The sequence below is a fragment of the Salmo salar genome, chromosome 29 (genome assembly GCF_965601325.2).
Source record: "Salmo salar chromosome 29, fSalSal1, whole genome shotgun sequence".
NCBI classification, from domain to species: Eukaryota; Metazoa; Chordata; class Actinopteri; order Salmoniformes; family Salmonidae; genus Salmo; species Salmo salar.
Window position 1 is genome coordinate 28,957,235 of NC_138319.1, and position 7,766 is coordinate 28,965,000.

Below are 7,766 nucleotides of genomic sequence, written 5' to 3' on the forward strand. Positions count from 1 at the left end.
GCACTGTGCCATGCCAGGGGATGGTCTGTGTTAATATAGCACTGTGTCATGCCAGGGGATGGTCTGGTTAATATAGCACTGTGTCATGCCAGGGGATGGTCTGGTTAATATAGCACTGTGCCATGCCAGGGGATGGTCTGGTTAATATAGCACTGTGCCATGCCAGGGGATGGTCTGGTTAATATAGCACTGTGCCAGGGGATGGTCTGGTTAATATAGCACTGTGCCAGGGGATGGTCTGGTTAATATAGCCCTGTGCCATGCCAGGGGATGGTCTGTGTTAATATAGCACTGTGTCATGCCAGGGGATGATCTGGTTAATATAGCACTGTGTCATGCCAGGGGATGGTCTGGTTAATATAGCACTGTGCCATGCCAGGGGATGGTCTGTGTTAATATAGCACTGTGCCATGCCAGGGGATGGTCTGCTTAATATAACACTGTGCCAGGGGATGGTCTGGTTAATATAGCACTGTGTCATGCCAGGGGATGGTCTGGTTAATATAGCACTGTGTCATGCCAGGGGATGGTCTGTGTTAATATAGCACTGTGCCATGCCAGGGGATGGTCTGGTTAATATAGCACTGTGCCATGCCAGGGGATGGTCTGGTTAATATAGCACTGTGTCATGCCAGGGGATGGTCTGGTTAATATAGCACTGTGTCATGCCAGGGGATGGTCTGGTTAATATAGCACTGTGCCATGCCAGGGGATGGTCTGGTTAATATAGCACTGTGCCATGCCAGGGGATGGTCTGGTTAATATAGCACTGTGCCAGGGGATGGTCTGGTTAATATAGCACTGTGCCAGGGGATGGTCTGGTTAATATAGCACTGTGCCAGGGGATGGTCTGGTTAATATAGCACTGTGCCAGGGGAGGGTCTGTGTGGAACATTAAGTTGCTTACGTTCCCCTCTTTGTAGCAGTCAGCAAATAGGGTCTCTGGATTGTCCTTGAGGAGCTTGTTTTTGTACATATTCTGTACACTGATATTTTTTATATCGAAGGTGTACTGTAATGTGATGACATCTGCACAGGGATACGCCATGGAGCAGGGGACTTCAAAAGGCCTCTGCATTTGGGTGGGGGAGGCTATGAAACTCTCCTGCCAGAGTTTTCACACATCTCACTTCACACTTCAGTGCTAATTGAAGGTGCAGCCAAGCCTGTTCTGTCCTAGCAGCTTGGTAGCTTAGTATCCCTGTTTACTTAGCTTTATATAACACCATTTCTTAAAGATTATTGTCTTTTACTTTTTGGCTTCAGAAGAAGCTTCAGGCTGAATATTACTCGTTCAGTTTTGTGTTGGATGGTATTTCCAGGTTTCTGCTGTGTTGTCATGATCGTTGGAGTAAGCATCGGACCAAAATGCAGCGTGGTTTGGGTTCACCATCTTTATTATGTGAACCGGCACAAAAAACTATAAAGAACAAAACGAACGTGAAGCTATGCAGTGCTCAAGGCAACTATACACAAACAAGAACCCACAAAAACACAGTGGGGAAATGGCTGCCTAAATATGATCCCCAATCAGAGACAAGGATAAACAGCTGCCTCTGATTGGGAACCATACCAGGCCAACATAGAAATAAAGAAACTAGAATGCCCACCTTCGTCGCACCCCGACCCAACCAAAATAGAGAATTTAGGATCTCCAAGGTCAGGGCGTGACATGTGTTTCTTCTGCAGGTTTTGATTTGTTAGAAGTTTTTTCTTGATAGTCCTTGGTAGTAATAGTCCTTTCAGGTAGGTTTTAGGTCTCGACGTGTGGATTGAAGGTTTTGATGTAGAGGTCAGTATCCTGTATAAATCCTGGTGAAAACAATCTAAGTTGATCTACATTTATCCAACTCTAATTGTATTTAATTTAGCAGGAAGGTGTGGCTAGAGACTGATGGACAGAGGTGATGGGAGCAGGACCCAGTGCCATAAGTTAATGGGGAAGAGAGATCTGTTGTCACAAACCGTCCTCACAGCTTCTTTGGCCCCAACTGCCTCTCCACCTTTCCATTAATCTCTGTATTTTTCTTAGTCTCCCTGTTTTTATCTTTTTCCCTCTTTCTCTCCATACCTGTAGCCTACCAACAGCTGTTTGGACGTTTTATTTTTGCATTTACAAACGGTTGTTATTTTCTTCACCAACACCAACAGATTTATGAACATTATGGATGTGAGTTTTTCAGGGTGAAATATTCTAGGGGCTCTGCCCTCGCGCTACGCCATAAGAGTGACCACATGAGTTCCGCTGGGTGAGACAAGACCCCCACGGTGCACATCAGAGTAGCCTACTACCAGCTCATGTGCTGCCTGCTACCATGGAGCGGTCACGGGTCGGTCTGCTGCTCCTCGCGCTCTGCCTTTTACGTACGGTGAGTAGACTAATTGACATTTGTCATCTATAGGCTACTAATGGACTTTCAGAAATCATGCATGTTTATAAGTGTGTGTGGGTGCACGGCTGTGTCTGTGAGACAGACCTTCATATTCCTAGAGAGCTGGAGACTCATTCAGAAATGTATGTGTAAGTATGAGACTAGATGTGGACAAACTGTGTTTTTTTTTTCGATCTTTCTCAAATAATCCCAAATATGATTCAAATTTCAAATCAAGACTGGTCTCTTAGAATAGTTGATAACCAGGTAACAACAAACGTTCCCACATCTTTTAGAGAACGTTCCCTTAAGAGTCTCGTTAGGTCATAGGAATGTTCCAGCGATGTGCAAGGAATGTTTCCAAGAGACCGTTCCCTTAATGTCAAATATAACTTACCGAGAACGTGGTTTCCATGTTCTCAGAACTTAAGAAATGTATGTTTTAGACACATTTCATGTGTCCAGTTTTCTGTGGGTTACAAAAATATTCCATCAATATCCCACCAAACATACACAGAACATGGAAATATTATTTATCCATCTTTATTACCATAATGTCTAAAGATTTCTCCTCTTTCATGCATTTCTGGAACTTTGGCTTTGTGCACAACCTCTAGATGTTTTTCAGGTTTGATGTGGTGTTTGCATTTGACTAAAATGTTGTTCTCTTTCTCCTCAATTAACTCAAAATAATGGGAGCGTTTCCACTTGCAAAGGTTAAGCGGGGTAACAACACAGAGGCCATCTTTCTTTGATTTTCGACTTTACAATAGCCTATTGGAAGCGAGTTAACCTACAGCATGAATTCTGTTAGCATGAGACAAAGCTTTAAACACACCGGTAGAGATATGCTTCTGAAAGTAATATACAGCTTACTTGAAAAGGTAAATGTAATAATATTACTATATTTGAAGACAGTAACTCGTTATATTACTCCGTTACTGGTCCCAAGTGGTTCTGTCGCATTTTATTTTTTTCCACATTAAAACGTGTTGTGTATTGATTTGTTATAACTGGCATCATCATTGTTTAAATGGCACATGTGAGAAAGTACAGACATGCTACTGTAAATATACAGTATATGGTAACCATGTTCTGGGTATGTTTCTATCAGAAGCAACACTACCACCTGGGCCATGTTTCTATCAGAAGCAACACTACCACCTGAACCATGTTTCTATCAGAAGCAACACTACCACCTGGACCATGTTTCTATCAGAAGCAACACTACCACCTGGACCATGTTTCTATCAGAAGCAACACTACCACCTGAACCATGTTTCTATCAGAAGCAACACTACCACCTGGGCCATGTTTCTATCAGAAGCAACACTACCACCTGGACCATGTTTCTATCAGAAGCAACACTACCACCTGGACCATGTTTCTATCAGAAGCAACACTACCACCTGGACCATGTTTCTATCAGAAGCAACACTACCACCTGGGCCATGTTTCTATCAGAAGCAACACTACCACCTGGGCCATGTTTCTATCAGAAGCAACACTACCACCTGGACCATGTTTCTATCAGAAGCAACACTACCACCTGAACCATGTTTCTATCAGAAGCAACACTACCACCTGAACCATGTTTCTATCAGAAGCAACACTACCACCTGGACCATGTTTCTATCAGAAGCAACACTACCACCTGGGCCATGTTTCTATCAGAAGCAACACTACCACCTGAACCATGTTTCTATCAGAAGCAACACTACCACCTGAACCATGTTTCTATCAGAAGCAACACTACCACCTGGGCCATGTTTCTATCAGAAGCAACACTACCACCTGGACCATGTTTCTATCAGAAGCAACACTACCACCTGGACCATGTTTCTATCAGAAGCAACACTACCACCTGGACCATGTTTCTATCAGAAGCAACACTACCACCTGGACCATGTTTCTATCAGAAGCAACACTACCACCTGGACCATGTTTCTATCAGAAGCAACACTACCACCTGGACCATGTTTCTATCAGAAGCAACACTACCACCTGGACCATGTTTCTATCAGAAGCAACACTACCACCTGAACCATGTTTCTATCAGAAGCAACACTACCACCTGGACCATGTTTCTATCAGAAGCAACAAATTAGGAATGTTCCAAATATAAATCCAATAAAGAGAGCAGATGTGATTCCTTATCAGAGTGTAAGGCGTGGGTGTTTGCTGATGAGGAATCAAGTGCAGGAAGCAGCGATTCAGGGTATAGGCTTTAATAGGCACAATGGCTAAACGACAAGCCAACCCAAACAGCGCACAGAGCACACTACCAAACAAAGTGCCCCAAACACAAGGGACAAAACACAGCTTGCGCAAAACACACGCACCACTGAAAATGTACAACAAACAGCGTGTCACCACGCACAGCATACAATGAAATAAACGCAATCCCGCACAAAGAAAAGGCGGACCAGCTAATATAAATAGCCCCGCTAATCACTCCCACTCAGAACAGGTGCACACAATACAAACAGGGGAAAAACAAAAAGGGAATCGGTGGCTGCTAATAGGCCGGTGAAGACGACCGCCGAGCGCCACCCGAGCAGGAGGGGGCGCCACCGTCGGAGGGAATCGTGACACAGAGACACATTTGTTCTACATGGTATATGCAGTGCTTCATTTAGACACATTTGTTCTACATGGTATATGCAGTGCTTCATTTAGACACATTTGTTCTACATAGTATATGCAGTGCTTCATTTGAGCTGGATCCTGACAGAACAGATTCACTTTCTATGATCTCTCTCCCTCTGCTCTGATTGACATGAGTCGGCAACTCTCATCTCTCCAGCGTTGCACTTCATCATTTATTTCCTTATAGAATCATAGCTGTTTGAAGGGTTCTGGAGGAACTGCAGCAACCCTGATACATTGAAATGCATTTGCCAAAGTTATATAATTACTGCTGTCTGTTCAGAAATAAATGAAATCATTCAGAATAGCCTACTACACCATGAAAGGCCTATAATTTAGCCACAGAGGATCATTAGCTTATTTTTTAAATAGGCTAGCTGTGGATTGTAGCCCAATAACAAGGAATAGCCTACAATCTGGAACACATGGCAAATCTGTCAGTGAAAAAACAGCATGCAGACAAAACAGGACTTTTGCAATATTTCAAATACAATCGAGGGAAAACACAGGTTGGAAAGCAAATGGCTCCTGCTGAAAAGACTGTGCTGTAGGCTACCAAAATATTTCATCAACTTCCAAATATTGTTTTACAAAGTAAAACATAGGGCGGTGCATAATTGGCACAGCGTCGTCCGGGTTTGGCCGGGGTAGGCCGTCATTGTAAATAAGAATTTGTTCTTAACTGACTTGCCTAATTAAATAAAGGTTAAATAAATAAAATTAAAACATTCCCCGCACTAACGGAAACTGGACACTCAAACATTAAGGGAACATTATGGGTAAAATTACAAAAACCTTCTCTCTCCCTAGAATTGTTAGCTGGTATGTTGTTGGCTCTACAGTCAGAAGAATCAGGTGAATCCTGTCTGTTGGTTCCTGAGCATCTATGGGAAATGGGTCAGGACTCGGGGGGGGGGGGTGTGTGTGTGTGTGTGTGTGTGTGTGTGTGTGTGTGTGTGTGTGTGTGTGTGTGTGTGTGTGTGTGTGTGTGTGTGTGTGTGTGTGTGTGTGTGTGTGTGTGTGTGTGTGTGTGTGTGTTGTTATTTGTATTTCTTTCAGGTGTTGTGCCTGAGGGCTTCCTTCCTTCCTCTCTATAAAAGGTCCCAGGGGGAGCACCAGAGAGAACTGGTACCCACTGGATTTCTCTCTTTCTCTCTCTCTCTAACACACACACAGCATCATGACATTGAGAACTGGATATAAATATATATCATAAAGACGTGTCATATTATAGGGTGTTTCGTGTCTCCAGGTTTGATTGGCAGTGGTGAGGTGACGTGTGGTTGATTGAGACAGTAACAGGGAACTGTGTGATTGGTTGAGACAGTCATGAGGTGATGTGCTATTGGTTGTTTGTGTTCTGGTGACAGGTAGCTTAGCTCCAAAAGGAACACAGCTCCTCAGAGGATGCGGTCGATGCGGGGGAGGGGTTTGGGAGTGTAAACACAGTGACAGTCCTGAACTGTGGCTAAGCAAAGCTGCTATTTCACAATATAAACAAAACAGACGACCCAGCTGAACCTCACTCACACACACACGCATGACATACGCGCGCACCCGCGCACACACATAATACAAGCATATAAACACCACACTCAGTTTCTGCTTGTCTGTGAGTAAATATCCTAAAGCCTGCAGGTCAGAAGACATACATGGTGTCTGTGTGAAGGGGGGTGGGTGGGTGGGAGATCATGATTAGTACCCGATGCCTTTAACCCTCTACACCAGTAGTTCCCAAACGTTTTATAGTCCCGTACCCCTTCAAACATTCAACCTCCAGCTGCGTACCCCTCTAGCACCAGGGTCAGCGCACTCTCAAATGTTGTTTTTTGCCATCATTGTAAGCCTTCCACACAAACACTATAGAATACATTTATTAAACATAAGAATGAGTGTTAGTTTTTGTCACATCCCGGCTCGTGGGAAGTGACAAAGAGCTCTTACATGACCAGGACACAAATAATAATATAATAATAATCAATAGTTTTGCTCTTTATTTAGCCATCTTACATATAAAATCTTATTTGTTCATCAAAAATTGTGAATAACTCACCACAGGTTAATGAGAAGGGTGTGCTTGAAAGGATGCACATAACTCTGCAATGTTGGGTTGTATTGGAGTCTCAGTCTTAAATCATTTTCCACACAGTCTGTGTCTGTATTTAGTCATGCTAGTGAGGGCCGAGAACCCACTCTCACATAGGTACGTGGTTGCTAAGGGCATCAGTGTCTTAACAGTGAGATTTTCCAAGGCAAGAATCTCTGAGCGCAGCCCAATCCAGAAATCTGGCAGTGGCTTCTGATTAAATAACATTTTCACAGAACCGCTTGTTGCAATTTTGATGAGGCTTTCTTGTTCAGATATCGGTAAGTGGACTGGAGGCAGGGCATGAAAGGGATAACGAATCCAGTTGTTTGTGTCGTCCATTTTGGGAAAGTACCTGTGTAATTGTGCACCCAACTCACTCAGGTGCTTCACTATATCACATTTGACGTTGTCCGTAAGCTTGAGTTCATTTGCACACAGAAAATCACACAATGATGGAAAGACCTGTGTGTTGTCCTTGTTAATGAAGACAGAAAAGAGCTCCAACTTCTTAATCATAGCCTCAATTTTGTCCCGCACATTGAATGTAGTTGCGGAGAGTTCCTGTAATCCTAGATTCAGATCATTCAGGCGAGAAAAAACATCACCCAGATAGACCAGTCGTGTGAGAAACTCGTCATCATGCAAGCGGTCAGACA